This window comes from Danio aesculapii, chromosome 11, assembly GCF_903798145.1.
Source record: "Danio aesculapii chromosome 11, fDanAes4.1, whole genome shotgun sequence".
NCBI lineage: Eukaryota > Metazoa > Chordata > Actinopteri > Cypriniformes > Danionidae > Danio > Danio aesculapii.
Window position 1 is genome coordinate 23,015,471 of NC_079445.1, and position 16,977 is coordinate 23,032,447.

Genomic DNA, 16,977 nt, shown 5'->3' on the forward strand with positions numbered 1-16,977 from the left:
TATATATATATATATATATATATATATATATATATATATATATATATATATATATATATATATATATATATATATATATATATTAATGACGCTGTTATAAAATTCAAGACACATTTAAAATGGCTTTATGACAATCATGTTCATGACAGATTTATGGCAAGTTTTGTTGACTTGGTAATATCAAGATAAAAACAGGCTGTGATGTATTTGTTTATGTGTAGTTGTCATAACAAACAAATGTCATCTCTACATTTAGAATGTCATAACTGAGCGAATGACACTTAATGACAATTGTTATAAGCATACATAAATTCTCATTTACAATTATGATGAGTCATGTCTTGACTATAAAGGCTTAATGAGTCTTATGAACACCCCTTCAAGTAAAGTGTTATCAAAAAAAAAACTCTAAACTTGCTTCTAATAATACATTAAGTTCATAATATACAGCTAGAAGTTTTTAGTTGCCTTTCTATGGAGATTATCTCCTAATGTGCCAAAAACCTATGTACTCAAGGGTCCTCTTGACATCTCTCGACCTTAACTAACCCATAAGCATTTAAGAATCATTAGTTTGACATAAAGAAAGCAGCTTTTCTCGAGGGAGGCAAAAACTACCCTTGTGTCTTCTCTCTCCGAGTCAGCAATATAGATCGACCTCTACACAGCTGCAGCACTCGAACGATTGTAGACATGTAAATAATTTAAGGATAATGGCTCTCATTTGCTGATATGGATGTAGAGACAATCACATTTTGCTCCAATGGGATTTGTGAAATGTGCATAAATGTGCTTTGTGCTTCAATACAAACACTAAAGAGTCTTGCACCATGCCGATCAAATTTAGCATGTCAAAAACATTCTGCATATAGTACAAGCAATAATGGCATATTCAGTGAAGGTTATCCGTCTTATTCGTATCACCATGTTTCAAACATATTGGTAATATGCAATGCAAAAGTAATGTAAGGGTGATGAGCTCTTTCAATTTTGAATAATAAATAATAATTGCAAGTTCCAGAACTGAGTCTAAAAGTCATAAGTGAAGCAATTATCACTTTTCAAACAGAAGTTCAAGGTAGGTTTATATTTGGTGTGATAATAAAAAGGCACGACTAGTCTTTCATTTCATTTGAATAAACGTAAACACTTCAAACCCTTCAAACCTGGGGTCCATTCTTCGTACCTTGCTTAAAAGATCTAAGATGATTTGGATCTTTTAATCTTGATAGCTGATCTCTGGCTAATTTAGTTCTTCAAACAAGTTTATGAATCAGATTAAAATGTCTGGATAAACTGATCTGATGGTGCGTCCCAATTCACATGCTATCCGTCCTAAATAGTATTAGATAATGGAATTAGTATGTCCCAAACCATAGTATGTTGAAAAGAGTATGCCAGAGGTTCCCGGATGGTTTACTCCGGTAAAAATTTGAAGTGCAGTAGCGTCCATACTCTAATTGCAAGACCATCTTGTTTATATAAACTATGAACAGCAGCTACGCTAATTATTCTCTTTATTCTCCATTTCCACCTGGGGATACTCTTCCCGAGGCCCTCAGACTATGCAAAGTCACTGATTCGATCCAAGACCAACGACGAGATGATCCCAAGGTTTCCATATCCTGGACCAGGCCATATCCTGAGCAGCTACTATGGTGGTCATGGAGGAGTGGAGAACATGAGACTGATTCCTGTGACGCTCCAGGGACAGACGAGTCTTCGCTGAGGTCATCTTCCAGCCTCCGCCGCTGAGACTGCAGCTCTGCACAAGAATTTGGCCAGCGGAGAAATTAAAATGGTCGTGCCCAACTGAGCCTGGTTTCTCTCAAAGTTTTTTTCTTCACTTTCGCCAATTAGTGAAGTTTTTTTCCCTCTCCGCTGTCGCCACTGGCTTGCATGGTTCGGGATCTGTAGAGCTGCGCATCGTTGGATTTGCTCTTCAGTGTTTGAACTCTCAGTAGTGATTATTAAACCACACTGAACTGAGCTAAACTGAACTGAACTTAAACACTAAAAACTGAACCACACTGTTCCAATTTACTATGACCTTTTATGTGAAGCTGCTTTAATACAATCTACATTGTAAAAGCGCTATACAAATAAAGGTGAATTGAATTGAACCATCCGTCAAGAAGAGAGGCTTTAGTAAAGTTGTTTGAATGACTGTTAATCTATATCTAGCCAACTGGAACATATTTAAACCGCATTTTCTGTGCTATATTAAATCTGCAACAACAATGCGAACTTATATCAAGATATAAATCCAGAAAAGACAAACAAAAAGCGCTCAGGGGTAACTCATATATTTGATCGGTGCTCTTTGGGTGAGGGATTCATCAAAACATCAAAAGAAATTTAAATTTTCCACATATTTCGAGTGCCTTGGACTTATATCAAGATATGTTTGGACATTAACTTCTGAATGCAAAATTACCCAAAGACAATGAGGAGATTTCTCTGCATGAAAGACTCGCGAATGGCAGATTGTCCTGCTGCTGCATCTCCGATATGGTAAGTAATTAAATATGAAAGAAATGTGGATGATGTGTGGATGATTGACAGGGGACATAACTAAGCAACACAACGATCTGTTAACGAGGAAGTAGTATGTCCCAAAGCTTCTGTTACACACTCAAAAGTATATACTTCCTTTTTTTCCTTTACAATAAAAGTACATGCTTTTAGAATAAGTATGCGAATTGGGACGCAGCATGAGATCGCTGCATGTGTTGTGAAGGACTAATCTATCAATCCTTGAAATCATGATCAGCAATGACGATAGGCTTATGGCTCAGCAGTGTAATGACATCATCTGATTAATATCAATTATACATTTGAGTAAAATTACATAAAGTTCGTAGGAAACAGTTTGTGAAATATGATACACAATAATTCAAGTCAATTCATGTTTATTTCTATAGCGCTTTTATAATGTAGATTGTGTCAAAGCAGCTTAACATAGAAGTTCTAGTAAACTGAACATGTGTCAGTCCAGTTTTCAGAGTTTAAGTTCAGTTTAGCTCAGTTCGATGTGGTTTAATTTTCACTGAAAGTTCAAGCACTGAAGAGCAAATCCATCGATGTGCAGCTCCACAAGTCCCAATCCAAGCAAAAAAATAAAAAATAAAAAATCTTTCTTAACTTTTCAACTTTGTTGTTGGCTTTGTGTTTACACTTTCATGTGTCAAGAGAATTTAGAAATTTATTTAGTTTTACAGTTAGAGCGAATTTTCTTTATTATAGTAGCCTAAGCCTATTCAGTTTCTTAAACTGTGTAAAGGATAACTGGATGTTTAAATTAATTTTGCATCAAAAAAGCATTATGATATCAGTAAAGATGTCTGCAAATTTTGCAGCAACACATTACTGTCAAATTAGCTATCAAAACATGTGCATGACTGCATGAATTAATATTCCTTCAAAAAAAAAAGAGTCGAATATTGTGCATGTCTATTATCATACACAAATTGTACTAAAGCTGGGACCTTAAAATTGTGCGTTTGTATCTAGATATTAATAAATGTTCTCTTTGAACCCCTTGGGGAGAACCACCCTGTATGATTCAATGCATTTAGGCATGTAGACATGGTCAAAAAAATCTGTTGCAGTTCAAACCAAACAGGCTGGTTTGAGTATTTTAGAAACAGCTGATCTACTGGGATTTTCACGCATAACCATCTCTAGGGTTTACAGAGAATGGTGTGAAAAACTGAAAAAATCCAGTGAGTGGCAGTTCTATGGGTGCAAATGCCTTGTTGATGCCAGATGTCAGAGGAGAATGGTCAGACTGGTTTGAGCTGATAGAAAGGCAACAGTAACTCAAATAAGCACTTGTTACAATCAAGGTATGCAGAAGAGCATCTCTGAACGCACAACAGGTCGAACCTTGAGGCGGATGGGCTACAGCAGCAGAAGACCACATCAGGTGCCACTCCTGTCAACTAAGAACATAAAACTGAGGCTACAATTCACACAGGCTCACCAAAATTGAGAATGGCAGGGGCCACTTGTAGTTTTAGGGGGCACACTTTAACATACATCACAAACTACTTAAAAGGTATTTAAAGTCATATTTTTTTCAGGCATCACTTCGCAGTCTTCATAAACAAGCTAATTAAATAACTTAGAGTCAAAATAATCATCCTTGTTAATTTACAAGTAACTTTGTATTTGTAGGATATAGCTTGTTTAACATTAAAGTACATCGAGGATTTGCATTTTTGCACCTGTAAACTTTAACATACAGTTGAGGTCACATTTTTTCCACTCCCATTCATTTAAAATAATGTTTTACAAGGGATCTTTATTAAACCAAGGAAAATTTCACAATATTTCCTATAAAACAAAAATAATTCTTATTATAAGTCAAAATAAGTTTTATTTTTTATAGTTTGTATTGAATAAAAGCAGTTTTTATTTTTTTAAAAGAAACAATTTTAAGGCCAATTTTAAACAATTTTATTAGCCTCCTTAAGAAATATTTACTGTATATTTTTGATTTTCTACTCAACAAACCAGTTATACAATAACTTGTTTTATTATTTTAACTTTTCTAGTTAACATACCCTAGTTAAAACTTTAAATTACACTTTAATCTGAATAAAACTATCTTGCAAAATAACAAGTAAAATATTATGTTGTCACCATGGGAAAGACAAAAAAAAAAGTAGCTAGTTATTAGAAATGAGTTAAACTATTCTGTTTAAAAACATGTTGTAAATAAATCATGTGTTGAAGACTCTTCAACACATGATTGTTTTGCTTTGTCATGACTGAAAAAACGAAGGTAAAACTAAACCAGTTGAATATGACTTTTACATCAGCGTGACTGAAAACTAAATTTTATCAATGTGTTACATCTGTTCTCTGCTACTTGCCGACGGTTTGTAAATTCAAGACTGCATTTATTAGCGTAAAACTATGTACACTCAATTTCTGATTAATAATAGCCTCTGCAGAGCGGAGGACTTCCTATGAGTGTTAAAATCGCCATTGAAAACAGAAGACTAATATAATCAACAGTGGACATTTTGATAGTGTTTCACAACATGAACATGACTGAAGTTGAATTTGTCTTATTACCTGTGTCAACGTGGGGCTTAACTTCTGACGAAGGCGGGAAACTGATGCGCGCAGCACTGCCACTGACAAAAGTCAAGGGAAAGCAGAGAGAGGGAGTGTGTGTGACACAGAGAGCGAGTACGGGCCACACAGAGAGCGAGTGCGCGCGACACTGAGAGCGCGCGAGTGCCGGTCATATCTCCGTCTGCCACCGATGGCTGATCTCGCTTCTCCGTGGCGTTTTAATTGTGACACAAAAATAAGCCTCCAAATTCAGGGGGACCAGGGGGTGGGCAATAGTTCAAGCTGCTGGTGGTGGTGGTGTAATGGTGCGGAAGATATTTTCTTCTTCCATTAGTACAGATTGAGCATTGTGTCAACGCCACAGCCTACCTGAGTATTGTTGCTGACCATGTCCATACCTTTATGACTACAGTGAGTGTACCATTTACTGATGGCTACTTCCAGCAGAATAATACACCATGTCGTAAAGCGTGAATCATCTCATACTGGTTTCTTGAACATGACAATGAGTTCACTGTACTCAAATGGCCTCCACAGTCACCATATCTCAATCCAATAGAGCAACTTTGGGATGTGGTGGAATGATAATTCTCATCATGGATGTGCAGCCAACAAATCTGCAGCAACAGCGTGATGCTATCATGTCAATGTGGGCCAAAATCTCTGAGAAATATTTCTAGTACCTTCTTGACTCTATGCCACTAAGGATTAAGGCAGTTCTGAAGACAAAAGAGGGTCCAACCTGGTACTAGTAAGGTGTACCTAATAAAGTGGCTGGCTGGTGAATATATATCTACAGTGTATATAGGGGCTGCACGGTGGTGCAGTGGGTAGCACATTCACCTCACAGCAAGAAGGTCACTGGTTCGATCCTCAGCTGGGTCAGCTGTCATGTTCTCCCCGTGTTTGCGTAGGTTTCCTTCGGGTGCTTCGGTTTCCCCCACAGTCCAAACACATGTGGTGTAGGTGAATTGGGTAGGCTAAATTGTCCGTAGTGTATGTGTGTGTGAATGAGTGTGTATGGGTGTTTCCCAGTGATGGTTGCAACTGGAAGGGCATCCGCTGCATAAAACATATGCTGGATAAGTTGGCAGTTCATTCCGCTGTGGCGACTCCTGGATAATAAAGGGACTAAGCCGAAAAGAAAATTAATTAATTAATTTGATGAAATACATATATACAATATCTGCTGTGTAAGTAAATATGCCAATTTTTAATGATCACTTCTTTTTTATTCATTTTATTTAATGCTTTTTGTAGGTGAGCCTAGATAACACCTAAATTCACAGGAGCAAATTAGTAGCACATTTTTACACATTGTGACGGCTGACACAATCGAACCCTTGAGCTACTATGGCACACCATGGGTATGTGTGAGGTTCTGAGCTGATTAAGAATGCTGGGATACATATGCTGACTGCACAGCATACATGTAAAAAAAAAAATTGTCAGAAGAGATAACAGGCGAAAAAAAGAGCGTAGTGATAAGTATGTGAACAGTAAATGTCCTCATTTTCATAAAATATTTTTTTATTATCACCATAGATGTCCTTTTATTTTCACATTACTTCATATTGTCAGAATGTATTGAATGGGTGTGATTTTGCTTGCTATATAGGGTGGATGGTAGATTTGGAAGGATATTTGGAAAAAGCGAATGGCCTACTGACATCGATTGGGGCAGAGGATGAGCCCCCAAAATGAAAGCATGAGAGGAGCAGAAAAATACAGAGGTCTGGGCTGGACTGAGCCTCTAGTCCAGTGGATGTTTCTGGAGGTGCATTTTTTTTAGACTAACAAGATCTTTCTGCACACAAAATTTAAAGACCAAACTGATGTTTATTATTTATTTAGGAAATGACGGAAGCAACGAAAATCATGTAGCTAAATATGGTGACCCATACTCAGAATTTGTACTCTGCACTGAATGCATCCAAGTGCACACACACAGCAGTGAACACACCTAACTTAAACAGTATGGGTTTGAATAAAATGAGGATATTTGTTTAGTCAGATAACATTTCTTCCAAACTGCGAGTTAAAATATTGTCATTTAAAACTTTTTTTTACCCCCATAAAATTAATATATGTCAGAATACCAAATGTTTTTATTTGTTGTAATTGAAAATTTGAGTTTTTTCTCTAAATATTGATTTCCGATAACTCAACCTCGTGTTATTCCACACAAATTATATATATAACACAATATATATATATATATATATATATATATATATATATATATATATATATATATATATATATATATATATATATATATATATATATATATATATATATATATATAATATATAACACAAATTAAGATATTTTGGATGATATCTAATAGCTCTCTCATCCTCCACAACAACAGTCAAAAGGAAAAAACTTTGTCAAAATATGTCATGTGACTTCAGTGGTTCAAATGTAATCAAAGCAGCAAAATTATTTTTGTATGCCAAAAATAATGTAAAAATTGCTTTATTTGCCTTTCTTCTGCAGATCAGATTAATCTCTTAATTTGTGTTCTGAAGATAAATGAAGGTCTCAGGGGACACCCTCATGTCATTCCTAACTCCTGAGACCTTCGTTCATCTTCAGAACACAAATTAAATAACATAATTAGCTGCATAAATTAATTAATAAATGATATTTCCTTTCAGGTTGGACTACTCCTTTAACTCTTCTGATGTCATTGCTGTTTGCATGTGTATTCATTTCTATTCATGTAATGCTGTAGTTTCCCAAATGTTTTTGTTTGCCAAACATTTTTTAAAATAAAATATCTATTGAAAACAACTCTGAGGAAGATTATATTTGAATACACTAATGACCATCGCTGACGTGAGTAAACAAGTGTTTCAATATTTAGTGATCAAGTGTTTAAATGTTTGTTTGATTGTTTTTTTTAGGTTTGGTTAGTTCTCTTTTTCTAACCCAATAAAACCAACCGTAGTCCTTATATTTACCTCTTTTAGGCTTAATCTTATCTTATATTAAACCTTTGTGGAATTTCCAGTTATTCAGTTTATGTTATTCTAGAAATGTAATATGATTTCTTTGTTGCTGCTTTTTAAAAGGCTACATTTAATAGTGAGTCAATCCAAAGTCAATCTAAAGTTAAATATTTCCCAAAAATATTCTGTCCTAAAACATTTTTCTTCAAGTTAGTCACATATTTTTTTCATTTTTGGCAATTTTGGCTTGTTGCTATTTTAAAGAACTGAAATAGACCACACCATTGACCAAATAAAAGCTGGATGGACAGCAAAACACAAATATCCTTACATATGTAATATGTAAATAAACGATTAAAATGTTACAAAAATTATTATGTAATAAATATACCTCCATGCCTTCTTTATGCCGGGGGGCTTTTTTCAGTTTATTCATGATAATTTGCATTTGTATACTGTTATTGTTATTAGCATATTATTTATTATATGCATATTTATATTTCATTCATTCATTCATTTCCTTCGGCTTAGTCGCTTTATTCATCAGGGGCAGCCACAGCAGAATGAACCACCAACTTATCCAAAATATGTTTTACACAGCGGATGTCCTTCTAGCTGCAACCACTGGGAAACACCCATACACTCTCACATTTACACACATACATTATGGCCAATTTAGTTTATTCAACTCACCTATAGCGCTTGTCTTTGGACTGTTGGGGAACCGGAGCACCTGCAGGAAACCCACACGAACACGGGGAGAATATGCAAACTCCACACAGAAACAACAACTGACCCAACCAGGACTCGAACCAGTGACCTTCTTGTTGTGAAGCAACAGTGCTAACCACTGAGCCACCGTGACGCCCATTATATTTGTTTTATTAAAAACAAGTTTAGATTTGTCCACCTGTCGGGTTTTGGAGATGTATGCATCATCATATAGGGCATAAGAATAGGACATGTTTTTGAGCACACTTTGTTATTACTGTTCATTGCTGGAAATAAGAATTAAATTTAGAAATAGTTTTGAAAGAAATATTTGCGCTTACCAAACAAAATTAAATATGTAGGCTAATGGATGTCTTCGGTGGAGTGCGTACAACAACATTTCCTTATCCACTAAGGTGATGGAGTAAAGAGTAAAAGTAAAGTAAAGAGAAAGTAAAGAGGCCGAATAGAGGAGACTTGTTCTTTATCCTCACGCTGCAGATTGTGTTTAACTGTTTTCTTGCTAATGAAGCGTTCAGTTTTTCCACTTACAAAGTCCGCCATGTAAATAGCAAATGCTCCAGGTGCAACGCAACTGACTCTGAAAGGGAATGGGAGATGACACTCTGACTGGTTTAATGAATGTTATGCTCAAAACACACCCATAACTCATTAAGAGAATAAGCACAACCCTGTTAGACCATGCACTGTGGCGCAAAGTGTATTTTTCATCCTTAAAATAGCAAAAGTGGATTCAGACATGCACTTAATGCTTTAGCGCCATGCACTTTAGACTTTGCACCTAGGTCATTAAAATAAAGCCCCTAGTGTTTTTAGTCACCAATAAACTTCTGGTGAAAGATTAATGTGGCTATTTGATATAAAATTCAGTGCTTCTTGTATCAGTGCGATCTGAATCCCAATTTTTATCATATCTCAATTAGGCAGGGAAGATCATTGATTTTTAAAGAAACCTTAAACATGATGATTTTGTAATGCCATGACTTACTGAATGGCTTACTGAAAATAAAAATCATTGTGCATATACACTATTATCCTAATTAAGCCTTAAAATTAAGCTGAATGAGTGTGCTGAATACCATAGAATCATGTAATTTATTTAGTAACATACAACAAACTGTAAATATTTATTCGCAGATATTAATTTAAAAACTAAAACAAACAACTAAACTAAAAAAAACTCTACTTGACATTTTTTGTTGACTCATATAATTGAGAATTCATCCGTCAGGCTGTGGATAAACAGCCAAAAAGATGAAGTGTGGAAAGAGTGTGAATGATTTTCAGTTGCAGACATCAGTGAGTGTTTACATACCAAATAACAGGGCAGTAACCAGAGTATCGATTCAACTTTGGCAGAATCAAACCATCAGTTTTGCAACATTCCACAAATATTGCAGTGTTCAGAAAACAGAAAGTATGTTACTCACTTTACGATCAGCAGCCGAAAGCCAGGATTTATCTTCACAGAGGCCAGGATATACAATCTGAACTGGGCCATGAGGAGGATGATACTGCTCTTTTATCTTAGTCACATGCCCAAACCGGTACCTCCACCCAACATCACTCAAGCCAGCACTCAGTCAAGGAGGATGATGGGAGAACAAGCAGCTTTATCCATCATCATGCAGAAGTTTGGGGCTCTCCAGCCGCCCAAGTCTCTGATGCATGAGCTCTGTCTCTACCACGCTTGTCCTTCTAACCTAGACGAACATTTTAAATCAAATGTCAACAAAGGGAGCGGATTCAATCCAGAAACAATCAGTACAGCGTCATGCCTGTGAAGCCAGAGAAAAATGAGGGGGAAGTTTGAACGCAAGTTGTCTCTAATGTTTGAATGTCTATCTAGGGACTTGAAAATATTAACTCCCATGTCTGTTTTTGACTGTCAATTCCTCTTGAATCTTATATTCAGTTTCAATTATCATGAAATAATTAAGTCTAATTTTGTTTTGTTATTTGCATGTTTACTCTACAAAGTAAAAAAATAAAAAATAAAAAATTGTATGCCATTTACACTCACCGGCCACTTTATTAGGTACACCTTACTAGTATCAGGTTGGACCCCCTTTTGCCTTCAGAACCGTCTTAATTCCTCGTGGCATAGATTTAAGAAGATACTGTAAATATTTCTCAGAGATTTGGGTCCATTTTGACATGATAGCATCATGCAGTTGCTGCAGATTTGTCGGCTGCACATCCATGATGCGAATCTCCCGTTCCACCAAATCCCAAAGGTGCTATATTGGATTGAGATATGATGACTGTGGAGGCCATTTGAGTACAGTGAACTCATTGTCATGTTCAAGAAACCAGTCTGAGATGATTTGCGCTTTATGTCATGGCATGTTATCCTGCTGGAAGTAGCCAGCAGAAGATGGGTACACTGTGGTCATACAGGGATGGGGGTCATCAACAATACTCAGGTAGGCTGTGATGTTGACACAATGCTTAATTGGTACTAATGGGCCCAGAAAATATCCCCCACACCATTACACCACCACCAGCAGCCTGAACCGTTGATACAAGGCAGAATGGATCCATGCTTTCATGTTGTGAATGCCAAAATCTGAACCCTACCATCCGAATGTTGCAGCAGAAATCAAGACTCATCAGACCAGGCGATGTTTTTCCAATCTTCTATTGTCCAATTTTGGTGAGCCTGTGTGAATTGTAGCCTTGGTTTCCTGTTCTTAGTTGACAGGAGTGGCACCCAGTGTGGTCTTCTGCTGCTGTAGCCCATCTGTCTCAAGGTTCGAAGTGTGCATTCAGAGATGCTCTTCTGCATATCTAGGTTGTATTGAGTGGTTATTTCAGTTACTGTTGCCTTTCTATCAGCTCGAATCAGTCTGGCCATTCTCCTCTGACCTCTGGCATTACAAGGCATTTGCTCCCACAGAACTGCCTTTCACTGGATATTTTCTCTTTTATAGACTATTCTCTGTAAACCCTAAAGATGGTTGTGCGTGAAAATCCCAGTAGATCAGCAGTTTCTGAAATACTCAGACCAGCCCGCCTGTCACCAACAACCATGCCATGTTCAAAGTCACTTAAATCACCCATCTTCCTCATTCTGATGCTCGGTTTGAACTGCAGAAGATCGTCTTGACCATGTCTACATGCCTAAATGTATTGAGTTGCTGCCATGTGATTGGCTGATTAGAAATTTGCAGTAACGAGCAGTTGGACAGTGTACGTAATAAAGTGGGCGGTAAGTGTATTTTCTGTATTGTTTGCCATTTAAATTGTACAAATGTATGTTGTGTCTTCCCTTATGCTCTGGTCACCTGTTACATCAGTTATAAAAAGGCATAACAATCTGGCATTGATAGAAATAGCATGTGAACTCTTTTAAGTGATATCACTTCATCTGGCGTGAAACCGGAAAGCATTGAGGCACGTTATTTATGTCATTTATCTTTCTCATATTCATTTGTACAAAATGTTTAGGATACACCAATTGTAGATTTCATATTTGTCAACGCTGTTATCATGATATTGCAGTTAATTTCTCATTCATTTTTTTAAAACAATCACATAATTAAAACGCATTCAGTTCTGTTTTACACATGCCATGGGGTATCTGGTTTGAGGTTAGCATCTTGAGCTACAGCACAAAATTAGTGGAGAATGTCAACTTTGTTATTGTCATCTCTGTAAGAGGTTTAAAAGGTTTAACAATAATCTAAACATCAATTAGTAACTGAATCATGTTTTCAATCACATTTAAGCAGTTTGTACTATTTTACATTACTAACATGCTTGGTTTGCTGTAATTTAAACAGTATATTTATTGTATGCCATTCCAGTTTAGGGAAAATGAATGTAAAACGCTTGAAAATAACCACAATTCTGGAATGAGTCACATTTTTATGCACCTCAAAAGAAATAAGAGAAAAATACTCAAAAACATCTTCCATTATCAGCAGGTGCAGACGAATACAAAAAGCCCTATTAAAGCATACCTTGATATTAGAATATAAACAAATTGTGCAGGTCTATGTTTAGTTTTCAGCAGAACACAAAAAAGAGAAAATACTTCAAAATGCTTATAAAATATACATAGTAATAAAACATGCAGTAAAAAAAGCAAAAACACTATACAATTCTCATAAAAATCAACTCTATAAAGTAATCAAAGCACACAATAGCTTGCCTGAAATGTAAATAATTTGTATGTAGCTTTTATGTCCTCTATTTTATGACCTGTCCATATATAAAAAGCATTGCATATTTAAAAAATGTTCGCTGCTGTGAAAAAGGGCCTTGCTTCCATATAGCTTTACTAAGAGTTAGGCATTGTAGTGCAAATGACCCATGTTCTCATCTCTGTCATGTCAGCTATTTCAAAATGCACCCATGCGAACCAAAGGTCAGCTTGACTATTACAAAAAACAGCATTTCAAAGACGTGCTCCGTCCCTCTTTTTAATTGTCTGTCTGAAAAGCAGCCTGCTTTGCTTTCTCTCACATCTAATTTCTGCCATGGCTTTCTGCCCTGTCTCTGTCGTCTCAGCCTGTGATATAAGACGCTCTGTTGATTGTTTTTATGTGATATATATCCAAGCGGAGAAATTGGCACAGATTGGAACCTCATCTGTTGTTCATGCTATGTCTGTAACAGCTTTGATTACAAAGCCCACTGTGTTGTTACAAGTTTCGAAATTACATGCTTGAGATGATAGCAATGGAAAATGGGAGCAGCGAGAAACTCGGACAGCAGCTTAGCCTCATTGGCCCCCAGAAATCACTTTTTGTAGTACACAGCCATGATCAGTCGCTTGACCACTTCTAAAATGCAATGGCGAAAAGGCTAAGCCAGTCAATTTAAGACAGTAACTCTTGTCAAATAATAACTGGTTTGAGCAAACAACAAGCAGACGTATGGTCATAAGAATATCCGTGGTAGAGCTCAGCCATGCCTAGAGCCTGGCCCTGCTTCACTGCCATTCATTTTCCACACTCCTCAAAAACCCTTCACCACCCCATCTTTACACTGATAACTACAAATGGAAAATTCTGTATGTTGGTTTTAAGACCAAAACCAGGAATTATTTATTTGAGGTCAGGATATTTGTGTTTTTATGGACAGACGGACAGATGCACGTATGAACAGATGGATGGATAGATTGACAGATGAATAGATGAATGGAAAATTGACATACCTGTGGAAATTTGACTGTAAAGATGGATGGACGGATGGACAGACGGATCGAAAATGGACAGACCTATGAAAATATGACAGTGAGGATGGACAGGTGGATGGATGGATTGATGGATGGAAAACAAACAGACTGACAGATTGATGCTTGAAAAGATAGCATTAAGAGATGAACTGATGGACACACAGAGAGATGGATGGATGGATGGATGGATGGATGGATGGATGGATGGATGGATAATGGACAGACCAATAGATGGACAGATTACTGGAAGGCTGGACCAAGAGATGGGCAGATGGCATTAAGAGATGAATGCATTGATGGATGCTTGGAAGGATCCATGGACAGATGAATGGATGGATGGATAGATGGATAGAAAACAGACAAACTTATGGAAATATGACTGTAAGGATGGATAGACGGATGGATAGATGGATGAAAAACAGACAGACTGACGGCTGGATAATTGAAAGAATAACATTAAGCAATGATTTAGTGGACAAATGGATGATTGGATGGATGGATGGATAATGGATTGACTAATAGATGGACATATTACTGAAATGCTGGACCAAAGGATGGACTGATGGCCTTAAGAGATGGATGGATGGCTGCATGGACAGATGAAAGGAGAGATGGATAGATTAACAAAAAATGGACAGAGCTATGGAAATATGACTGTGAGGATGGACAGTTGGATGGATGGATGGATGGATGCAAAACAGACAGACTGATGGATGGATTATTAAAAGCGATGATTTATTGGACAGATGGATGGATGGATGGATGGATGGATGGATGGATGGATGGATGGATGGATGGATGGATGGATGGATGAATGGATAATGGATAGACCAATAGCTGGACTGATTACTGGAAGGCTGGACCAAAGGATGGGCAGATGGCATTAAGAGATGGATGCATCAATGGATGTGTGGAAGGATCCATGGACAGATGAATGGATGGATGGATAGAAAATGGACAGACTTATGGAAAATGACTAAGGATGGATGAATGGATGGACGGATGGATGGATGAATAATGGACAGACAAGAGGCATTAAGAGATGGATGCATTGATGGATGCTTGAAAGGATGCATGGATAGATGAATGAACGACAGGCCTATGGAAATATGACTGTAAGGATCGACAGATGGATAATGGATGGATGGATGGATGGATGGATGAATGGATGGATGAATGGATGGATGCATGGATGGAAAACAGACAGAGTGACGGATAATGGATGAGTGGATGGATAATTGAAAGCATAGCATTAAGTAATGATTTGATGGATGGATGGATGGATGGATGGATGGATGGATGGATGGATGGATGGATGGATGGACGGACGGATGGATGAATGGATGGATGCATGGATGAATGGATGGATGAATGGATAATGGATAGGCCAATATATGGACAGATTACTGGAAGGCTGGACCAAAGGATTGACAGATACCATTTAGAGGTGTTTGCATGGATGGATGGACAAATAGGTAGATGACAGATGAATAAAAAATGGACAGACCTATGGAAATACTGTAAACTGTAAGTATGTATAGATAGATGATAGATAGATGAATGGAAAACAGACAGACTGACAGATAAATAGATAATTGAAAGGATAGCTTTAAGAAATGGTTTGATGGACAGACAGACAGATGATGGGCAGATGGCACATACGTACATACATAGGCAAAAAGCCAAGATGGTCAATTCTGGCCAGCAGCACTTGTCAAATAATAACCAGTCTAAGCAAGCAACAAGCGGACAACTGATCATATGAAAGGCCAGGGTTAAAGCTCAGCCACATCAAGAGTCCGGCCCTGCTTTCACTGCCATTCAATTTCCACACTCCTCAGTCTTCAGATTCACGCTTCATATTACACCCTCCACCACCCGCTCTGTGTTCCACGCCTGCCTCCTCTCATCCATTCAAATAGACATCAGAATAATGATGGCAAGGCACAGGTTATCGATCAAACACTCACGCTCAAACTGGTGCAGAACAAATCATCATGCCATTTTTGCCACAGAAAGGAACTTAGTGAACTGTGATCCCTCTGATCCAGCCCTCCCCACCCTGGATGATGTGTCCTCGCGGAGAAGAGCGTTTGGCTGCTCCACATGCCCCTGAGCAGTACGGCTGTTTAATTGATGTCAAAGCTGGTTGTGTGCGCATTTTCTACAGTGCTGATCTGAGCGCCTTGTCACAGCAGCGCATAATGGATATTCCTGTAGACATGCCATAGACACATCCATTCATCATGCCAGAGATGGCAATAAAAAATTCATTATCACAAGAAAACTTGTGAAATGCTGCTAAATTGAGAAAAGCTCTGCTCTATCGCTATCCCATTGAAATTTAATTCAGCATGCCTGGTGAAAATATTGTGTGGCACTGAGTTGGGATGGCACATATAGACTAACGTAGTGCCTCGATATGAAATTTAATCATACAGATGGTTGGCATGTCTTTATACTGATAACTCGAAAAGGAAAATTTGTCAAGGCCTACTTTGAATGCTGGCTTCAAAGTCTAAAGTCTAAAGTATTTTTATTATTTACAAAAACATATGTTTGATTGTTGAATACGTTTAGTCCAATTAAGTTGTGTTTAATAGATCTTAAGGTCACAAATTCAACTGAGAATTCAACTGAAAATGCATTTTAAATTTCAGTTTGGTTTGTGAATTTGAATCAAGGAATAGATATTCAATTGCATCGCAATCCAGTATGAGGAACTATATTTAAAATGAACGAATACACAAAATAAACACACTGAGATGGATAGACGGACAGATGTAGAGATTGACAGATGGAGAGATTGACAGATGGATGTATGGAAGGATTTGGATGGATGGATTGAAAGGTGGATGGATGGATTGAAAGGTGGATAAACAGTTAAATTTGAAGGTGGATGGTGGGATGGATGAATGGATGGATGGAGGCTCAGTAGTTAGACGGTCGCTGGTTCGAGTCCCGGCTGGCATTTCTGTGTAGAGTTAGCATGTTTTCCCGATAGATGGACAGATG